General features: G+C 40.9%; 1 long non-coding RNA gene across 1 annotated transcript in view; it reads left to right on the plus strand.

Moving 5' to 3' along the window:
- The first annotated feature begins 12,431 nt into the window (after positions 1-12,431).
- Positions 12,432-22,746, plus strand: part of LOC129534796 (uncharacterized) — a 28,749-nt gene continuing 18,434 nt past the window's right edge. Inside the window, exons 1-6 of the long non-coding RNA XR_016036852.1 lie at positions 12,432-13,957; positions 14,068-14,172; positions 14,575-14,711; positions 16,635-17,897; positions 19,121-19,204; positions 20,511-20,559. This is a non-coding gene — a long non-coding RNA (uncharacterized LOC129534796). The remainder of the gene's footprint in view (positions 13,958-14,067; positions 14,173-14,574; positions 14,712-16,634; positions 17,898-19,120; positions 19,205-20,510; positions 20,560-22,746) is intronic.

The raw sequence follows: 22,746 nt of genomic DNA on the forward strand, positions 1-22,746 counted from the left end.
TGGGTTTGGAGGAGACAGATGGGTCTTCCATTCCATTCTCCTGAGGAGCTCCTGGGGCTTTTGCTTTTTCTTCTTTTGGGGTCTTTCACTTGTCTCCTTACATTCCTCTGGGGGTACTACTGCTCTTTTCTGAAGATGCTAGGGCAATCCCAACCAGGCTTTTCTTTTCCTTCTTCAAGTATTTCTTCTCCTATTTCTGTAGCTTCCTAGCAATCTCAGCAGCCACTTCCTCTGCCTGAACCATTGCCTCCATGATATCCAGATTCTTTCATGGAACCTCTTCAGTTTGATAGAAGGACAGCCAGTCCTCAAATTGTTCTCGAAGCTTCTCCCCAAATATCCTGGTGAGTTCCTCTGGATGTGTATGTTAGGAGAACTGTAGAGAAGCAATGAGTTCATGAGGCAATACTGCATTTGTTTGCCAGGTATCAGGAGATGTGGTCTTTGTTCTTGGCAGCTGCCTAATGAAGGCAGAGTGGAAAGTGAGTCCATATTTTTGGGTGTTACCCCTTGTCTTCAGGGCTTGCTCCCAGAGGGAGAGGGAAGGCATCCAGTGTTGCTGACCTAGAAACTTGTTCCTTTTGCTGGCCCAGGGAATTACTCAGACAATAGGACTGTCTTTCACTAGGAATCCTTCATATATTCTGGATGTTGATGCCTTATCAGATAGATGGTTTATAGATAGTTTCTCCCATTGAGTAGGTTGCCTTTTCAGTCTGTTGATTATTTCTTTGCTGCACAGAAATGTTTAAGTTTGATGTAGTCCCATTTGTCTATATTTGTGTTTTCTTTGCTGGGTTTTCAGTGTCATATCCAAGAAGACACTGCCAAATTCAGTGTTATGAATATCTCCTATGTTTTCTTCTGAGAGTTTTGTAATTTCAGGTCTTACATTAGGGTTTTATATCCATTTTGAGTTAATATTCATTTATTTGTTTGACTGCATCGGATCTTAGTTGCAGCACGTGGGATCTTCCTTATGACATACAGGATCTTTTGAGGTGCACGGACTCTCTAGCTGTGGTGCACTGGCTGAGTTGCTCCGGTGTGTGGGATCTTAGTTCTCCGGCCAAGGATCAAACCCATGTCCTCTGCATTACAAGGTGATTCTTAACCGGTGGACCATTAGGCAAGTCCCATTTTGAGTTAATTTTCATATATATAGTGTATATAGAGGTCCAACTTCATTCACCATTTGTTGAAAAGAATATTCTTTTCCCATCGAATGGTCTTGGCACTCTTGTCGAACACTCAATTATTATGTGTGAGGGTTTATTTCTTGGTTCTCTGTTTTGTTCCACTGGTCTATCTGCCTGTCTTTATGCCAACACCACACTGTTCTGATTATTGTAGTTTTGCAGTAAGTTTTGAAACCAGGAAGTTTGAGACCTCCAATCCTATTCTTCTTTTCCTAGATTGTTTTGATTCTCCACAGTTCCATGATATTCCATATGAATTTTAGGATGAATTTTTCTATTTTTGAAAAAACATCCTTGAGATTTTGATAGGAATTACTTTGACTCTATAGATCATTTTGGGCAGTATTGCTGTCTTAACAGTATTAAGTCTTCCAATCCATGAACACAGGATATCTTTCCACTTATTTCTGTTTCCAATTTCTTTCAGCAACATTTTGCAGGTTTTTAAAAATTGAAGTATAGATAATTTACAATATTGTGTTAGTTTCAGGTATACAGCAAAGTGATTCATTATATATTTTTTTCAGGATATTTTCCATTATGAAAGTGTGAAAGCGTTAGTCGCTCAGTCGTGTCTGACTCTTAGTGACACTATGTACTGTAGACCGCCATGCTCCTCTGTCCATGGAATTCTCCAGTAAAGAATACTGGAGTAGGTTGCCATTCCTTTCTTCAGGGGATATTCCTGACCCAGGGATCAAACCTGGGTCTCCTGCATTGCAGGCAGATTCTTTACCGTCTGAGCCACCAGGAAAGCCTATATATATATTTTCAGATTCATTATAGGTTATTGTAAGATATTGTATATAGTTCCCTGTGCTATACAGTAAATACTTGTTATTTATTTATTTTATATATAGTAGTGTGTATCTTTTAATCCCACGCTCCTAACTTACTCTTCTCTCCCTTTCCCCTTTGGTAACCATAAGCTTATTTTCTATATCTCTGAGTCTATTTCTGTTTAGTCAACAAATTCATCTGTATTATTTTTTAGATTCCACATATAAGTGATATATAATATGTGTCTTTCTCTATCTGACTTCACTTAGTATTCTCTAGGTCCTTTCATGTTGCTTCAAATGGCAATATTTCATTCTTTTATATGTCTGGGTAATATTCCATTGTAAATATATACCACATCTTCTTAAGCCAGTCATCTGCTTATGGACACTCTGTTTGTTTCTATGTTTTGCCTATAATAAATAGTGTTGCTATGAACATTGGAGTGCATGTATCTTTTTGAATTAAAGTTTTTGTCTTTTTTAGGTATATGCCCAGGAGTGGAATTGCTGGATCATATGATAGCTCCATTTGTAGTTTTTTAAGGAACCTCCACACTGTTTTCCATAGTAGCTGTTCTAATTTACATTCCCACCAACAGTGCAGGAGGGTTCTTTTCTTTCCACACTCTCTCCAGCATTTATTATTTGTAGACTTTCTGATAATAGCCATTCTGGCTAGTGTGACGTGACACTTCATTGTAGTTTTTGAAACTGTGACCCTCAGATTGGGACTCAAGCCCGCATGACCTGCACTTCTGATGGAACTTGAACCCACAATCTCTGGCTTAGGAGGGGACTCAAACTCACGATCTTCCAGCTGAATCTGCACACCTGATCTCAGGACAATGAAATTCAGGTTGTTTATGTCTCACTGCAGAAGAAATTCAGTGAGAAGCACAGTGATAATTAAGAAGTAGATTTATTTGAGAGAGAGACACACTCCATGGACAGAGCATGGGCCATCTCAGAAGATGAGAACGGGCCCCAAAATATGGGGTGGTTAGTTTTTATGGGGTAATTTCATAGACTAAGTGTAAAGATTACTCCAACAATTTTGGAGAAGGGGCGAGGACTTCCAGGAATTGGGCCAAAGACCAGATTTTGGCCTTTTTTGGCCTGGGAACTGTCATGAAGCCTGTGAGTGTGTCCTTTAGCATGCTAATGTGTTACAATGAATGTATAATGAGGCTCAGGGTCAACTGGAAGTCTTCTATCATCTTGGGCCTAGTAGGTTCTAGCTAAGAGACTAAGGCTCACCTACTCGATGGACATGAGTTTGAGTGAACTCCGGGAGTTGGTGATGGACAGGGAGGCCTGGCGTGCTGTGATTCATGAGGTCGCAAAGAGTCGGACACGACTGAGCGACTGAACTGAACTGAACTGAAGAGAGGAAGGCAGGGGGCGGGGCACAACCATCAAAGAAATGACACTGCCATTAAGAGCAGGATATCACAAAATCCAGTGAGAACCTACCTATAAATTATTCATGACAAGAGGCCCATATTTCCCCATAACATTTTCTCTATTACAATCACACCCAGTCACAGTTCCTGATCATTTGATGTTCTTAAAAGATACTATTATTATTCACCAAGGACATAACAGCTTCCCTTTTGTTGTTCAGTCTCTAAGTCATGTCTGACTCTTTGCAACTCCATGGACTGTAGCACACCAGGCATCCCTGTCCTTCACTATCTCCTGGGGCTTGCTCAAACTCATGTCCATTGAGTCCGTGATGCTATCCAGCTGACTCATCCTCTGTCACCCTCTTCTTCTGCCCTCAGTCTTTCCCAGCATCAGGGTCTTTTCCAATGAGTTGGCTCTTCGCATCACGTGGTCAAAATATTGGAGCTTCAACTTCAGCATCAGTCCTTCCAATGAATATTCAGGGTTGAAATGAACCATAATTCTGAAGGAACATAGATCACATTTATTTAAATTTTTAGCTGTAGTCATTGAACTTGATTTTATTTTTTGCCTTTTTAGATTATAAACCATATGGAGCTAGTTATCTTTCCCACATTAATTTCAGTGGATCAAAGAAGTAGGCAAATGTGTTTTCAGTATATATTGAATATTATTTTTATGGTCCTCAGTACTCATTGTTTATCATAATATCTTCCATATATACTGTTTCATGATGGATTATCAATATAAGTAATGTATGTGTGGTTTAGTATGCCTCACAGCTAGACAAAACGAAATCCTTTGCATTCCACACCCCAAAGGTAACCACTGCTGTCTGATTGGTACTTGGCATACAATTTTTTATGTATATTGAAACACACATACATAAATAGATACATTGGTCTACTCATCAACTGATTTACTAATTTGTTAGATATGAAATTGGAATCACAGAATAACACTGATCTGCTACTCACATTCTTCACTTAACAAGATGCGTGCTTTTAAATTGTTTTCATTAAGGTATAATTTAGAGAAAATAAAATTCACTCCAGTTCTGTAAGCCTGGAAAGGTATATACAATTGTATAACCACTACACAATCAGGATATGCAAGAGTTCCATTATGCCAAAAAAAATCTCCTGTGCCTTTTTATAGTCAACCTGAAAATGACCTATGTGTTTTCTAACTTCTCAATTTTGATAGCTCTAGATTTTTACTTTTATTTTTACTTTAATACTGTTTTATGTATTTTTCATTTCCCTTGAGACTTCCTCTTTGACCCATGAATTAAATATGTATTGTTCAGTTTCCCAGTTCTTGGAGATTTCATGTTATCTTTCTATTATTGATTTCTAGAGTTTTATTCCATTATTGTCAGATAACACAATCTGTTTGGTTTCATTTTTTTTTAATTTATTAAGATTTTGTTCTTGACTCAGGATATAGTCTATCTTGCTGACTGTGTTCCGTGTGCATTTGAAAAGAATGTGCATTCTGCTGTTTTGGGGTGGACCACTCTATAAATGTCAATTAAATCTAGTTGGTTGATGGTGGTATTCAGTTCATCTATAACTTTGCTGATTTTTTGCCTACTAATTCTATCTATTAGTGAGAGAGGAATGGTGAAGATCCCAATTATAATTGTGGATTTGTCTATTTCCCTTTCAGTTCCTTCAGTTTTGCTTCATGTATTTTAAGACTGTTGTTAGCTATAATGCATATTTATAATTATTGTATCTTCCTGGTGAATTGACTGACCCTCTTTATCCCTGGTAACTGTGTTTGTTTTCAAGTTGACATTGTCTGATAATATGATCTATAGATTTTCCTGCTTTCTTCTGTTCAGTGTTTTCATGGTGTGTTTTTATTCATCGTTTTAAGCTACCTATGTCATTATATTTGAAGTGAGTTTCTTGTAGACAACATATAGTTGGAGCATTATTTGTGTTTCATGTTGTTTTTTAAATCCATTCTGACAATCTAGTTCATTTAATTATGTATTTAGACCATTGAAAATTATTTATTGGTGGTATGTTTTGATTTAGATCTACCACTTTATTTTTCATGTTTCGTTGGTCCTCTCTGTTTTTCTTTACCCTGTTTCCCATTTCTTGCTTTCCTCTGGGTTATCTGAATGCCTTTGAGTATCTCATTTTAATTTTTCTTACTCTGATTTTGAATATCTCTCTTTGTATAACATTTTCGTGGTTACTCTGTGGATTATAAACCACCTACTTAACTTTTCACAGTCTATTCAGAATCAGTATGTTACCACTTCAATTGCTATATAGAAACCTCACCTTAATATGTCCTGTTACCACCCCCCTTTATGCTATATTTGCCTTATGTATTATATCTATATTGAAATGTACATAGATATCTGCTATAGCTACTTTATTGGAAACTCCATCAGTCAACATTATATTTCGCTGTGGTTTTCCACTTCGTGGTCCAACTCTCACACATCCGTACATGACTAGTGAAAAAAGTATAGCTTCATGATATGGACCTTTGTCAACAAAGTGATGTCTCTGCTCTTTAATATACTGTCTAGGTTTGTCATAGCTTTTCTTCCAAGGAGCAAGCATCTCTAAGCAGTCGCCATCTGTCGTGATTTTGATAAAGTCTGTCACTGTTTCCATTGTTTCCCCATCTATTTGCCATGAAGTGATGGGACTGGATGCCATGATCTTCGTTTTTTGAATGTTGAGTTTTAAGCCAGCTTTTTCACTCTCCTCTTTCACCTTCATCAAGAGGCTCTTTAGTTCCTTATCACTTTCTGCCATTAGAGTAGTATCATCTGCATATCTGAGGCTGTTGATATTTCTCATAGCAATCTTCATCCCAGCTTGAGCTTCATCCAGCCCTGGCATTTCACATGATGTATTCTGCATAGAAGTGGAATAAGCAGGGTGACAACATACAGCCTTTTCGTACTCCTTTCCCAATTTGAAAACAGTCCGTTATTCCATGTCTGGTTCTATTGCTTCTTGTCCTGCACACAGGTTTCTCAGGAGACAGATAAGGGGTTCTGCTACTCCCATCTCTAAGAATTTTCCACATTTTGTTGTGATCCACACTGTCAAAGGCTTTAACGTAGTCAATGAAGCAGATGTGGCTTTTTTTTTTTCAGGGGGGGAGCGGAATTCCCTTGCTATTTCTATGATCCAATGGATATTGCCAATTTGATCTCTGGTTCATCTGCTTTTTCTAAATCCAGCTTGTACATCTGGAAGTTCTTGGTTCACATACTGTTGAAGCCTAGCTTGAAGTATTTTGAGCATTACCTTGCTAGCATGTGAAATGAGTGATGTCGTGCCGTTGTTTGAACATTCTTTGGCAGTGCCTTTCTTTGGAATTGGAGTGAAAACTGACATTTTCCAGTCCTGTGGCCACTGCTGAGTTTTCCAAATTTGCTGACATACTGGAATCTCTTTAAAAAACTAATAATAGAGTTGCCGTATTATTCAGCAACTCCACTCTTGGGCATATATCTGAAAAAATTCTAATTTGAAAAGATACATGCACACCAGTATTCATAGCAGCACTTTTTACAGTAGCCAAGATTTGGAAGCAACCTAAATGTCCATCAGCAGATGAATGGATAAAGAGGATATATATAATATTCCTATATAGAGATAGGAATATTATTTGGCCATAAAAAAGAATAAAATTAATGCCATTTGTAGCAGCATAGATGGACCTAGAGAATATCATACTAAGCAAAGTAAGTCAGAAAGAGAAAGGCAAATATCATATGATATCACTTATATGTGGAATCTGAAATATACAAGTGAACTTATTTACAAAACAGATACAGACTCACAGACATAGAAAACACTCTTACGGTTACCAATGGGGGAAAGGGGAGCAGGGAGGGATAAATTAGGAGTTTGGAATTAGCAGATACACACTAACATCTATACAACAAGGTCCTGCTGTATAACACAGGGAACTATATTCAACATCTTACAGTAAATCATAATGAAAAAGAATATTAAAAAGGATATATGTATATATATATGTATAACTGAATCACTTTTCTCTATATTAGAAACTAACACATTGTAAATCAACTGTACTTCAATTAAAAAGCAATATAGATCATTATTAATAAATCAGGCAATAATTTGGGCAGCACTGAATGCCCGTGTTCAGCGAGATTAGAGCATTTAGAGCCCTGGTAGCTTCAGGATATAATGGGAAAAGTTTTAGGGTTATTTCAAGTTTAAGTATTGTGCAGACATTCAAAGCAGTTTCCCTGGTTTACTTTACCTCTCCTAACTTCTTACCCTTATCTGAAGTATAGGATTAAACAGGTAACTTAATAAGTGTTAAGTTTAAAGGAAATACAATTTAGAGTACCACTTGTCTACATTAATTTTGTAAATATTATCTTTACCCTCCATATCATGTTTCATAGGGGAAACATCTGTTGTTAATTCACATAATCCCCATACACAATTCTCTTGACCCTAGGGGTAGGATTTCATTGCTTTCATCATCATCAATCATCATTACCATCATCATCGCCATCACCAACAAGAGCAGTTGTCCTATGGGGAATTTTAAATGACCTGTCCTTCGATAACCCTGTATGCGAGACAGCAAAAGAGACACAGATGTATAGAACAGTCTTTTGGACTCTCTGGGAGAGGGCGAAGGTGGGATGGTTTGGGAAAATGGCACTGAAACATGTATATTATCATGTGTGAAACGGATCGCCAGTCCAGGTTCAATGCATGATACAGGATGCTTGGGGCTGGTGCACTGGGATGACCCAGAGGGATGGTATGGGGAGGGAGGTGGGAGGGGGGTTCAGGATGGGGAACACATGTACACCCGTGGTGGATTCATGTCAGTGTATGACAAAATCAATACAAGATTGTATATTAATTAGCCTCCCCCCCAAAAAAGTGAAAATAAAATGACCTGTCCTTTACACCTGGTGGCCTATCACCTACATAAGAGGTCACTGTGTATATGCAGTGTTTGTCAATTTTCTTTCATTATCAGGAGCCTTTTCTGACATTTTTTTTGCCTAATCACCTTTAACCCCACTCCCTAGCAGAATGTGAAATTTTTAATTCTCCAGATGTAGTTGATCTGTTTGTGTACTGTGGCTGTGGTCCTTTGGAGGTTCACAGACCATTGTGGATTTTGTTTTGTTTTTTGGTCTGCACCACATGGTTTGTGGGATTTTAGTTCCCTGACCAGGGATGGAACCCAGGCCCTCATCAGTAAGAGTGCAGAGTCCTAACCACTGGACTTCCAAGGAATTCCCTCACAAGCCATTGCAATATCTAGGAAATCTGACCCTCAAGAACCCATCTTTGATCCCTTGGGCATGGTGTCATCTGTTGAGAATGCATGGTATATTGTGATTAGGGCAAAAGCTGGAATCCCATTCCTCCTACATCCATCCCACGATCCACATTCAAAAAATGTCATGATCAGATGCCAGGCCTCAGTGAACCATCCATGGAACCATTCCAAGCATTGATATGGAGCCATGCTCAAGTCCCTACACCTGGAGGGACCTGTAGACCTCCAACCTCATCCCTATCTTGGAGAAATCTCACTTCCTTCTCTATTACCTGAGATGTCCTTTCTCCCAACCAGGTAGCCTGCCAGGCTCCTCTATCGAAGGGATTATCCAAGCAAGAATACTGGAGTGGTTTGCCATGGCCTCCTCCAGGGGATCTTCCTGACCCAGGGATCAAACCTGCATCTCCTGTGTCTCTTGCACTGCAGGTAGATCCATTACTGGCTGGCCACCAGGGAAGCCAAGTCATTTCCAAATGTGTTCACAAAGGACAAAAGAAACACTGGCTTCAGACTACTTCTGCTTCCGACTCTGTTATAAATCTCCCATGCATCAGGGGGCAGGAGCCCAAGGCCAACTTCCTGCTGCAGTGAGGGTAAGCACTGAGAATAAAGATTAACCACCTCGGAAGTACATGTCCTGATACCTTTGCTAAAGCTCTGCCACCATCTACCAAAGGTGCCCAGGCTGCCAGGTCCCAATCCTGGCTCTGGCAATTGGCATGGGGCACAACTTCTTGTCCATTTTGCTCTGTACTCAGGAGCACATGCTTTGGAGTCACACACATCCACGAAGAGATGATAATGACACCTCACTAGTGGAGATGTTGTGATATGAAATCCAGTCACTAACATGAAGAACCTAGATCTGGGCCCCTCTAAACAATCTGCCTCATAAATAGTAGTAGCTCTTTCCTTTGTTGATTAGAGAACTTACGTGGTCCTGACCTGCCCCTTCAGTCAGGGTCCCTTACCTAGATTGCAGGTCAGAATCACCTTGGGGATCTTTTTCTAAACCCTCATATTAATTTCCATTGTTTGTGGAAATAAGGCTGCTGTATCAAAAGCCATTCAATTTATTCAGGCATAATGACATGGGCCTTAAGAAATACATATGCCCATTTGGCACCAATAGTGTATGGCATTGTCCATTTCCCCTTCGTTCTACCAGCATCAGTCATTAGCAGCTTTTGTCTTTACTCCCATATAGGATCTCTTCATTTTCCCCAGACAAGTCCCAGTGGAAGAGTCACCTCAGAAGGTGTGTTCTTAAACTTATAGATTCACACACTCCTTTGCCCAGTTGTACTTGAACTTCAGATGAACAAGGAAATATTTCATGCAAAAAATCTACCTAAAAATATTTGTTGTTTATTTTAAATTCAAATTTAAATGGTTTAAGTATAATCCAGTAACCCTACAAATGGAGTGATCAGGAGGACATCCAAGATGCTCTTGTCAACAGCACCAGCTGAGTCCCCAGCAGAAGCCAGCACCAATGCTCATCCATGTGAATGAGCTTTCTTGGATGTACTAGCCTAGTGGAGCCTCCAGCTGACAACAGCCACAGGTGAGACTCCACATGGAGCAGAAAACCACCCAGCTGAACCCAGTCAACCCACAGTATCCTGAGAGATTAAAATATGGCTATTGTTTTGGTGGTGTTTGTCAAACAGAAATGGATATCTGAGCCATATGGTTTTTGTGATTTCTCTTTTTCTACAGTTTGTAACCATTGGATAAGACAGGGATTTGCTGATCTTTGAAGGTATGGTAGGATTTCATAATTTTGGCTATAGTCTGTGTGTGGGTTTATATGTGGGAATAGGTTTTGAACATTTCCTCAATTACTTTTTGGATTCCCAGGATAAATTTTCATGATGTATGATTTTCATCATATTCTTGGAATTTTAGAAATTTTTTTCAATCTCGTTGCCCAGACAAGGCTTTGCTGCAGTCATGTTTGTGAAGGGAAGAAGAGGGTATTGCTGCAAACTGCTCTCTGAGATGCATAGAAAGCCATATCCTCAGAAGATGGCTTTGTGAGTACACAGTCAGAACAAGCCGTGTTTACCCATTTTGAGAAGAGTTTCTCAAAGAAGCTGTCCTGAAACACTTTATCCTGCTACAAGGATAAACTTGCAAGGAAGCCACTCTTCTTAAGTACACATAGGATGCCTTCACTAGAATGCAGAGAGATATGCATTGCAGTCCTGGTCCTTTCGGACTGTCCTGGTACATCAGTGCAAGGTAAATAAATCTGTGCAGTTCTGGGGTTCATGAATATGAAGCCCACTTGCCTCGTGTGAAATCTAAGGCACATTCTACACTATCAGCTTTACAAGGAACAAAGTTGATGTATTTTTCTTATTTTTCATATTTCCTAATTGGTTTAGAGTCAAGATGTGAAAGAATGTATTTTCAGGGCCTCTTAAAAACTCAACCATTTTGGAGCAAAATCGTAGGAATAATTTGGGAGTCAGTGAGACAGAAAAGAGCAAAAGAGCTGTGGATCTGTTTGTAGATCCACTCCCGAGGGCAGAGCAAACATGTACTCTATAAGGGCAGCTTGCTTCAAGAGCTTTGATGGGGGAGGGCCTCCGCTGTGCAACTTGTTTGTTCATCCAACCTCACTAATCAGAGAAATGATTCTCTAGGTAAAGGAGTGAGTGTATAGGGAGGTCACATGAGTTTGGTCCGGCCTGTTACTCTATGGTGAAAGAAAATATCAGGAATGGAGGATAAAAATTCCCCAGGAAAAACAAATGTATGGCTTAAATGACTTAGTTTTCTGCCTATTAAATGTTCTAGATTTGCCTCCCTGAAATCACTCTGAGATTTCTTCATTGACATTTTTCTGTATGATCTACATCATTCAGTCACATGACCAGAAACAGTTTATTTTTTTGCAGATGGCTAAAACTAAAATCCGAAACTCCAATACTTCGGCTACCTCATGCGACGAGTTGACTCACTGGAAAAGAGTCTGATGCTGAGAGGGATTGGGGGTGGGAGGAGACGGGGACGACAGAGAATGAGATGGCTGGATGGCATCACTGACTCGATGGACATGAGTTTGAGTGAACTCCGGGAGTTGGTGATGGACAGGGAGGCCTGGTGTGCTGTGATTCATGGGGTCGCAAAGAGTCAGTCACGACTGAGTGATTGAACTGAACTGAACTGAAAACTAAAATCATGGCATCTGGTCCCATCACTTCATGGGAAATAGATGTGGAAACAGTGGCAGACTTTATTTTTTTTGGCTCCAAAATCACTGTGGATGCTGATTGCAGCCATGAAATTAAAAGACGCTTACTCCTTGGAAGGAAACCTATGACCAACCTAGATAGCATATTAAAAGGCAGAGACATTACTTTGCCAACCAAGGTCCATCTAGTCAAGGCTATGGTTTTTCCAGTGGTCATGTATGGATGTGAGAGTTGGACTGTGAAGGAAGCTGAGCACCGAAGAATTGATGCTTTTGAACTGTGGTGTTGGAGAAGACGCTTGAAAGTCCCTTGGACTGCAAGGAGATCCAACCAGTCCATTCCAAAGGAGATCAGTCCTGGGTGTTCATTGGAAGGACTGATGCTAATGCTGAAGCTCCAGTACTTTGGCCACCTCATGCGACGAGTTGACTCACTGGAAAAGACTCTGATGCTGGGAGGGATTGGGGGCAGGAGGAGAAGGGGATGACAGAGAATGAGATGGCTGGATGGCATCACCGACTCGATGGACATGAGTTTGAGTGAACTCCGGGAGTTGGTGATGGATAGGGAGGCCTGGTGTGCTGTGATTCATGGGGTCACAAAGAGTCGGACACGACTGAGCAACTGAACTGAATTGAACTGCTTAGCATGGACTGTGATAGTACACCGTTCACCCTCAGAGGGGGGGTAACTCATCTCCCAGATCCCTAGGGTATTTCCCTGGGTCTCCATGTTCTGATAATATGTCCCTGGTGGTGGTTTAGTCACTAAGTCGTGTCTGACTCTTGCGACCCCATTGTCTGTAGCCTGCCTCTGTTCATGAATTTGTCCAAAGGCTCCTTTGTCCATGGATTTCCCATGCTAGAATACTGGAGTAGATTTCCATCTCCAGGGGATCTTCCTGACCCAGGAATCGAGACCCTCCACCCCTCCCCTACATTGCAGGCAGATTCTTGTACCGCTGAGCCAGCTGGGAAGTCCTGTACTGTCTCTTTAAGAAAGTGAAATTGAAGTCGCTCAGTCTTTTCCGATTCTTTGCGACCCCATGGACTGTAGCTGCCAGTCCATGGGATTTCCCAGGCAAGAATACTGGAGTGGGTTGCCATTTCCTTCTCTGGGGGATCTTCCCAACCTAGGGATCGAACCCAGGTCTCCCGCATTGCGGGCCGACTCTTTACCGTCTGAGCCACCAGGGAATCCCCTACCGTCTCTTCAGTTCAGTTCAGTTAAGTCGCTCTGTCTTATCCGACTCTTTGCGATCCCGTGGACCGCAGCACGCCAGGCCTCCCTGTCCAGCACCATCCCTTGGAACTTGCTCAAACTCATGTCCATGGAGTCGGTGATGCCATCCAACCATCTCATCCTCTGTCGTCCCCTTCTCCTCCCGCCTTCACTCTTTCCCAGCATTAGGGTCTTTTCCAGTGAGTCAGTTCTTCGCATCAGGTGGCCAAAGAATTGGAGTTTCAGCTTCAGCATCAGTCCTTACAATGAATATTCAGGACTGATTTCCTTTAGGATTGACTGGTTGGATCTCCTTGCAGTCCAAGGGACTCTCAAGAGTCTTCTCCAACACCACAGCTCAAAAGCATCAATTCTTCGTCGCTCATTTTGTTTTATAGTCCAACTCTCACATCCATACATGACTACTGAAAAAACCATAACTAGACGGACAACCGCAACAGTTTCTTTAAAGCAAACGCAATTTCTGACCACAAGCATATATTTTGTCCCAACAAACTGGACAGATTTTGCTAGTTGCCAGGGTCCCAGTCTAGTGGCTCTAATGAGTATGTTTTCTCGGTTGCAGCTTGAAGAGCTGAGGTGTTTTACTTTCAGCTAAAGATAAGAGGTGCAGGAGGGTGGGAAGTTATTGGTATTTAAGGTGGTGGAGGATCTGCCTGCGCCTGGCGGTTACCATAGAAACGTGACGTCAGCAAGGCGACCTTGACGACTTTTTAATGGAGACAAAAGCGCCCGCTGGCGGCGAGGAGAGCACGTTTCGCCTTCAGTTGTTGGGAACTGAGTTGGGAGGGTGAGTACCTACGGTGGGCGCTGGACCCCCCTGGGGTGTGGGGAGACAAGGGATCCGCATTCAAGCCGCCGCTTTCCCGCCTTGGGGCTCGGTGCCCCGCTGTCTCGTAGGTAAAGCGTGGGGTCCCGCCCGGCCCCAGTGAGTGCGGTGTCCTGCTCCAGGGGTGTCGTGGAGCCACTTTCCTCCTAAAGGCAGGAGCGCGGGAGGTGAGACAGGTAGCGACTCTCTCTGGCCTCAGCTTTACCCCTCTGTAAAATGGGGCTAAGAATGCTTTCCCCACAGGATCGCTGAGAACGTTCAGTGATAACACATGAGTAAGCCAATGGCCCTCTGGTTATTGTGCGATCATGAACGTCTTTATGACTTCAGGCCACTTTTTATACCGTTTCCACTTTGTTGTTAAGGGCCAGATGAGGAAAGGAGAAGAAAAAGTCCGTGGTGGGAAACTCGTTGTAACATCTGGTTGTTAGGATCACTACCCAATGGTTTCAATGTCATTGTCACTAAGACAGTACCTAGCACGGTGCGTGGCGCACAGTTAGGCCAGTAAACCATGGGGAGTGCTGGATGTGTCTCTCCCTGTGCAGCCCTCATGCCTGTGGCCTTGCTCATATCAGGTGTCTGAAGGAGACCGCTTCTGAGGAGCAGTGTCCTGCTGGCTGATGGAGCTTCTACTTCTACTCCGTTCAAGGGCAGCGGTCCTCAGGAGACCCCAACACTTCACATCTTCAGTTGGATATGAGGCCTGACTCAAGTGAGTTCCTAGATCTGATAAAAGCATGTTGTGAAATAGCTCCTGTAAGCTTCTAGCCTAGAAATAGAGATGCCACTTTGATCTCATCATGGGAAAGAGATTTAGCAAGTGGAATATCATTCCATCAGGTGCTAGCTTCATGCATAGTAGTAGTCCTGAGGCCCATCTGAGAGAAGACTGTTTTTTCTTTTTGGTTGAGAAAAGCAGTGAATTGTCCAGTTGATGAAGGAACTTACTTAGTCTTAAACAAGCATTTGCAATAAATATACCAAATAGTTTTCACTGTACAAATAATAATCATTTCCCATGAATCTCTCAGATGAATGTGGAAATATACAGTTGTTAGCTCTACTAGCAATTTAAGATTGTGATCTAGATTGTTCTCTGCTGACCATGTTTTTTTGTTGCATCAAATATTGAAATTTTTCAAAAAGGCAGAAAATTTTCAAGTGTTAGTGTATTTATTTATTGTTTGGCTACACCTCATGGCAGGTGGGAATCTTAGATCCCCAACCAAGAGTCAAAACCGTGCCCTCCGCAGTGGAAGTGCAGTCTTAACCACTGGACCACCAGTGAAGTCCAAGTGTTAGTCTAAAATGTCAATTTTGCAACTTCATATGTAAAAATTATCATCCTAGAGTTTACTCTCTCATAATGACACTCAGCCTCATTCTCCAAAAGAACCAGTTACTCTTAAATTCGATTATGATTATTTTCCTAGAATATAATATTTTTATTTCTGTATTTCAGATAGAAATGGATATCAGCTTTCACTAAATACTTGGATACATTTCATTGCAAATGATTATTTCTCTTTTGGTTATATGTTGTGTGGACCAATTTGATAAAATATAGAGTGAACCTGTAAATACTATAAGAGCCTAATTGTGGGAATCTTTCAACTGATTAATTGTATCAGAGAATTTTAAATATATAGATATATTCCAAATATTTTATTGAGGTATGATTAGCATACAATATAATGTACATATTTAAAGTATATGCTTTGATGTTTAGATATAGGTATGCACCTGTGAATCCAAAACTACAGTCCAGATAATGAACATATCCGTCACCTTAAAAAGCATCCTAGTGCTCCTTTGTGATCTACCCACCTCTCTCTCTGCATCACCCCACTCCTTTCCCAGATAACTAGTGACCTTCTGTCACTATAGATTAGTTTTCTTTTCCTATAATTTTGTATGAATGGAATCATACAATGTATATTTTTTGTCTTCTTTCCTTCGACCTAATTATTTCTGGATTTATCCTTCTGTTACACATACAAATACTTCTTTCTTTATAATGTTGACTAATATTTCATTATACGACTATACCACAATTTGTTTTATCCATTGATCTGTTAATGGGTATTTGAGTGGTTTCCAATTTGGGACTCTGCTAAATAAAGCTGCTACTCACATTTGTATATTAGTCTTTGTATAGACATAGACTTTCTTCCTCTAGGGTAAATGTCTGGATAATGTGATGGATGTGAAGTTAATGTTATAGGAAACCACGAAACTTTTCCAAAGTGGCTGCACCATTTTTCACAGCCAACAGCAGTGTACAACAGTTCCATCCTCCACAACCTTGCCAAGACTTTGTATGGTCAGTCTTTTAAATTGTGTCCTTTCTCAGAGAGGTATAGTGGTCGCACATAGTTTTCATTTATATTTCCCTAATGACTTTGAATATTTGACAAAAGATGATTAGCATCTTTTCATGTACTTATTTGACATTTGTATATCTACTCTGGTGGAGTGTCTATTCAAATATTTTGTCCATTTATTTGTTAGAGTGTCTGTTTTCCTATTTACCTGTGTGAAATTTTCTATATTCTGGGTACAAGACTTTTATCAGATACGTGATTTGCAAATATTTCCTCCCAGTGAGTGGCTTGCCTTTTAATTCTCTCAACAGAGTCTTTGGAATGGGAAGATGTTGAAGTTTGGGGGATCCCAATTTATTTGTCCGTTCACTTATGGATTGTAGTTTTGGTTTTGCATCTATGGAATCTTACCTGACCTAAGGTCACAAGGATTTTCTCCTGTGTTTTCTTCTAGAAGTTTTATGTTTTATATTTGGGTCTGTGCTCAATTTTGAGTTGACTTTTGTATGAGGTGCATTACTCAGATCAAAATTTATATTTGTGCACGTGGATATTCATCTGTCCCAGCCCCATTTGTTGAAAAAGCTATCTTTTCTTCATTGAATTGCCATTACAGCTTTGTCGAAAATCAGCTGTCTGAGTCCAGAAATGGACTCCTTGTTCTATTCTATTGATATCCTTGTCTTCCTTGATGGCAGTAAGTACCACACTGTCTTGATTACTGAAGATGTATAATGATTCTTTAAGTCTTTGATCCTCCAGCTTTGTTCTTTTTCAAAGTTGTTTTTCATAGTTTAGGTCCTTTGCATTTAAATGTGAATTTTAGAATCAGTCTGTCACTTCATGGCAGATAGATGGAGAAACAGTGGAAACAATGACAAACTTGATTTATGGGGGCTCCAAAATCACTGCAGACGGTGACTGCAGCCATGAAATTAAAAGACGCTTGCTCCTTGGAAGAAAAGCTATGACCAACCTAGACAGCATATTAAAAAGCAGAGACATTACTTTACCAAGAAAGGTCTGTCGAGTCAAAGTTATGGTTTTTCCTGTAGTCATGTATGGATGTGAGAGTTGGACTATAAAGAAAGCTGAGTGCCGAAGAATTGATGCTTTTAAACTGTGGTATTGGAGAAGCCTCTTGAGAGTCCCTAGAACTGCAGGGAGATCCAACCAGTCCATCCCAAAGGAAATCAGTCCTGAACATTCATTGGAAGGACTGATGTTGAAGCTGAAGCTCCAGTACTTTGTCCACCTGATGCAAAGTGCTGACTCATTTGAAAAGACCCTGATACTGGGAAAGATTGAAGGCGTGAGGAGAAGGGGATGACAGAGGAGGAGATGGTTGGATGGCATCACCGACTCAATGGACATGAGTTTGAGTAAACTCCAGGAGTTGGTGATGGACAGCGAGGCCTGGTGTACTGTAGTCTTTGGGGTCGCAAAGAGCTGGACACAACTGAGCGAGTGAACTGAACTGAAATGAGAGAAGAACCAGTTGTGATATTGAGTCTCCTAGACACGTTCCTGGAGCAAGAGTGAAACGATTGGGCCCCGTCATTGGGACACTTTAGGTAAGTCCCTACCCTTTCCCATGCCTTGTCTATACAACAGGATAATGCTCCCAACCATACAGAATTATTGTGGAGTTTAATTGTGATCATGTGAGAAAGCAATCAGTAGTTGTAGGTGGGAGGGAAGGGTCAGTGTACTGCATTGACAGACAAACCCCAGACATATTAGAACTCTACATGGCAGACATTAAAGTAGTGCTACACAAATGTCACATGTTTAGGTCAGGATCTTTTCAGATGTGGTCCGTGGACCACTTTATCAAAATTGTCAGAGGTGCTTATTGAAATTGCCAATTTCTTGGCTCGGTCTAGATCTGAGGGGACATGGGATGGAAAGTGTCAAACAGTTGGTTCTGGCATCAGTTCAGTGTCTACTCATAAATAGAGTAGAAAACTTTGGGTCAGAGGTTCCTGTCCATGGGGTTGTCAGTGAAGCTCTTCCTTAGGAAGTGACATTTGAGCTGAGCCCTGAAAGACAAGCAGATGCCAGGCCTGAGCAGGCCTTTTTGTCAGCAGCCTTTCACTGTGTGTGCCCCAGTTATTCCGGGAGGAGATGACGAGCTTGAGTGATTGGAGCCCTGCAGACCAAGTGTGGAGTGGTAGGAGATGAGGTCAAAAAGCCAGATAGGAGCCGATCCAGTGACTGTAAGGTGAGGTGAAAGTATTTACACTCACACGTTTTATAAGTGACAGATCTTACATTTGGCCCTGATCTGTCTCCAGAGCCCACACTCCTAAAAGTGAAAGTGTTAGTCGCTTCTGTCGTGTCCGACTCTTTTTGACTCCATGGGCTGTAGCCCACCAGGCTCTTCTGTCCATGGAATTCTCCAGTCATGAATACTAGAGTGTGTCGGTATTCCCTTCTCCAGGGAATCTTCCCGACCCAGGGATCAAAACCGGGTCTCCTGCACTGCAGGCAGATTCTTTATTGTCTGAGCCATCACACTGCTAACTGGTACAGTTATGAAGAAGAAAAAGACGTGCTGAGATATAACAGCCCATAGTGACTGATGTTAGGCCGAGACCGTATCTGTTTGGATGAAGACTATGTTTCAATAGCTGTTTTCCATTTATCGAGGGTATTTATTTAAGAAAAATGAAAAGATAATAATTATAAAAACAAAAAAGTAATAATTGCTACAGTTACTATGCATTAGACAATTTGGCTGTTAAAATAGTTATTTGGACTCCCATGGTGAATTCTTTTCCTTTTATGATTTCAGAGTGCTTGTCGAATGGTGATCTGATTGCTCTATGTATGAGGTTTTCCTGGTTGGGCATCAGGGATAGTCTGATTCACTTGACAGGTGAGACCAGAGGAAGTGTGGTGACCTACCCAATGTCACATAGGGTTAGTGAGTTAGGTCTTCCCCTTGGGTGACTCCTGTCTACCACCCAATTTTTTGTCCATCAGACATGGCTCTAGCCTGTGTATATGTAGTAAATCACTTCTTGACTCAGAGGATACATGCTTCTTTGAGGTTAACCTGCAGGTAACATAGAACAATACTAAGTGCCTTCAATTAAAAGGTACTTCTTCCCCAAACTCAGCTGGGAGATTAGAAGAAAAATTCCTGAAATCTTACGGCATATACTCTTTTGTATCTGGCTCCTTTCAGTGAACATAGTGTGTGTGTGATTTATATTACTGTTGTCTGTAGTGGTAGATCATTCATTCTCATTGGTGTACAGTGTTATATTGTGTGGATATTTCACAATATATGTATTTATAATGGAGGTTTGGGTATTTCCCAGTTTTTGACTTACTGTCAATAATGTTGCTATGAATGATCTTGTGCATAGCTTTTGGGTAGATGTTTATTTTCTTTCTCTTGGGCGTGGACCTAAGAGAGGCATTTCTACATCGTAGGACTGAGCTCGGTAGGATTTGCCAAGTAGTTGTCAAAGGGTTCTTTTCAGTCTATATTCCCTATCATCTGCAACACTTGGTAGTTTCCATGTTTCTCATATTTGATGTTCAGGTAAGCATGCTATAGTATCTTACTGTGGTTTTAACTGTGATTTCTCTGAAGTCATAAGTGTCGTGTATATAAAAAAGGCCTCCTTTTTTTTTTTAACCTTCCACCCATTTGCTTAAGAAATTGCATCTTTTGTCCTGTGGAGTTTATATCCCTCATTCAGTTGATTATATCCTTATTATTGTGTTGTTTGTATTCCTCTGCCTTCCTCCTCTATTACTGTAAAAGTGGTGATTAGATTTAGAGGCTTGACCAGTTCACATTTTTTGGTAAGAATGCTTCACTTTTAATGTTGTACATCTTTTAATCTTACACCAGGAGGGTCATTCTGTCTGGCTGTCTCTTCTGACACTAAATTGATCACTGGATTCAGGTGTTATCAACCTGATCTATCCATTAGAAAGTATCCCATCTGCTTCTTACCTCGTGTTTTTTTGTAGCCTCCCAACATAGTTGCCTAGATCTGCTTGTCATTAACATCTGTAAAAAGGTGATGTGCAAGTTCTGTGATTTCTTAGGCATTTGTTAGCCAGAATTATTCTATAAAACGAACTTCCCCTCATCAACAGTTAGGTTACTCTGAGGTATAGTTTGCACAGGAAGGGCAGAATTAATGTTTTTAATTCTTTTGCAGTATTTCCCGTTTTTGAAAGAATGAGCCTTTTCCCTGGGATCCTCCAAAGGTGAGCAGTGAGTTGGTTTTGTGTTCTGCTTTTCTTTTAGATTGTTATCATGACTCCCAGGCATGTATATATTTGTCCATTGTAGTCATTATTTTCCTTGGTGTCAAGTTGTTCTATCTTTGACCTTCAAGCTGGCTTCTGAGTCCTTCTGATGTGCTTTCTGGTATGAGAGTGTGGTCTAGACACATGTGGTACACAGTTCCTTCTTTGGAGCTAGAATCATCCATTTCTCCAAAGGCGCCTGGTCTCCTTTAGTGGGATAGGTGCTTAGAGGGTTCAGTCTGGGGGCTAGAATCATTCATTGCTACTTGATTGATCATAGTTGTTTCGTCCTGAGAAAACCACTGTAAGTTGAAAATGCATTTAATACAGCAAACATACCAAATCTAACCTACCTTAAACATGCTCAGAGCACTTATATTAGCCTACAGTTGTGCAAAATCATCAACCACAAAGCCTATTTTATCATAGAGTGTTGAATATCTCATGTACTTTATTGAATGCTGGTCTGAGGTGAAAAGCAAAATGGCTGTGTGGGTACAGATTGGTTGGAAGAGTCCTGGTTGTTTACCCTCATGATCTTGTGACTGACTGGGAGCTGTGGCTCAATGCCACTGACCAGCATTACAAGAGAGTATCGTATCACATATCTTGAGCTCAGGGAAAGATCAAAATTCAAAATTTGTAATGCAGTTTCTACTAAGTATATATGATACCGTCTCACATCCTTTGGTTTCAACTTGAAGGATTCTCTTTAGCAATTTTTACAAGGTAGGTCTAATTGTGATGGACTCCCTCAGGTTTTGTTTATCTGGGATGGTCTCTATTTCTCCTTCATTTGAGAAGGAAAGCTTTGTCAGATAAAGTATTCTTGTTGGGGATTTTTTTCTCTCAACACTGAATGTCTCATCCGACTCCCTTCTAGTCTTCTGAGAAATCCACTTATAATTTTATGAGATCTCTCTTGATACGTGGTGATCCACTTTCTCTTGCTGGTATCCAGATTTTCTCATTGTCTCTACTTTTGACAGTTTGTCATAATGCTTGTTTGTGTTCATCCTAGTTGAAGTCACAGCTATGGTTTTTCCAGTAGTCATGTATGGATGTGAGAGTTTGACTCTAAAGAAAGCTGAGTGCCGAAGAATTGATGCTTTTGAACTGTGGTGTTGGAGAAGATTCTTGAGAGTCCCTTGGACTGCAAGGAGATCCAACCAGTCCATCCTAAGGGAAATCAGTCCTGAATATTCATTGGAATGACTGATGTTGAAGCTGAAACTCCAATACTTTGGCCACCTGATGTGAAGAGCTGACTCATTTGAAAAGACCCCGATGCTGGGAAAGATTGAGGGCAGGAGGAGAAGGGGACGACAGAGGATGAGATGGTTGGATGGCATCACCGACTCAATGGACACGAGTTTGAGTAAACTCCGGGAGTTGGTGATGGACAGCGAGGCCTGGCGAGCTGCAGTCCATGGGGTCGCAAAGAGTTGGACGAGACTGAGAGACTGAACTGAACTGAACTGAAATAGTTGAAGTCATTTGAGCTTCTTGAATTTGGATGTCCATTTTGTGAAATTCGTGGCCATTATTTCCTCAAATCAACTCTCTGCCCTCTTCTCTCCCTCTCCTCCTTCTTGGAGTCCTATAATGTATATACTGATCTTCTTCCTGGTGTACTTTGAATCTCTTAAGCTTTCTTCACTTTTCTTAATTGTTTTTTTCTTTTTGTTCCTCTGACTCCATGCTTTCAAATGACCTATCTGCAAGTTTGCTGATTCTTCTGCTTGATCAAATATTCTGTTGTTGTTGTTGTTCAGTCACTAAGTCGTGTAGACGCTTTGCGACCCCACGGACTACAGCACTCCAGGATTCCCTGTCCTTCACCAACTCCCGGAGCTTACACAAACTCATGTCCATTGAGTGAGTGGTACCATCCAGCCATCTCATCCTCTGTTATCTCCTTCTCCTCCAGCTTTCAGTCTTTCCCAGCATCAGAGTTTTTTCCAGTCAGTTGGCTCTTTGCATCACGTGACCAAAGTATTGGAGCTTCAGCTTCAGCATCAGTCCTTAAGTGAATATTCAGGGTTGATTTTCTTTAGGATAAACTGGTTTGATCTTCTCGCAGTCCAAGGAACTCTCAAGAGTCTTCTCCAACACCACAGTTCAAAAGTATCAATTCTTCAGTGC

This window comes from Moschus berezovskii, chromosome X, assembly GCF_049115385.1.
Source record: "Moschus berezovskii isolate FMDL1 chromosome X, NW_MosBer_1.0, whole genome shotgun sequence".
NCBI classification, from domain to species: domain Eukaryota; kingdom Metazoa; phylum Chordata; class Mammalia; order Artiodactyla; family Moschidae; genus Moschus; species Moschus berezovskii.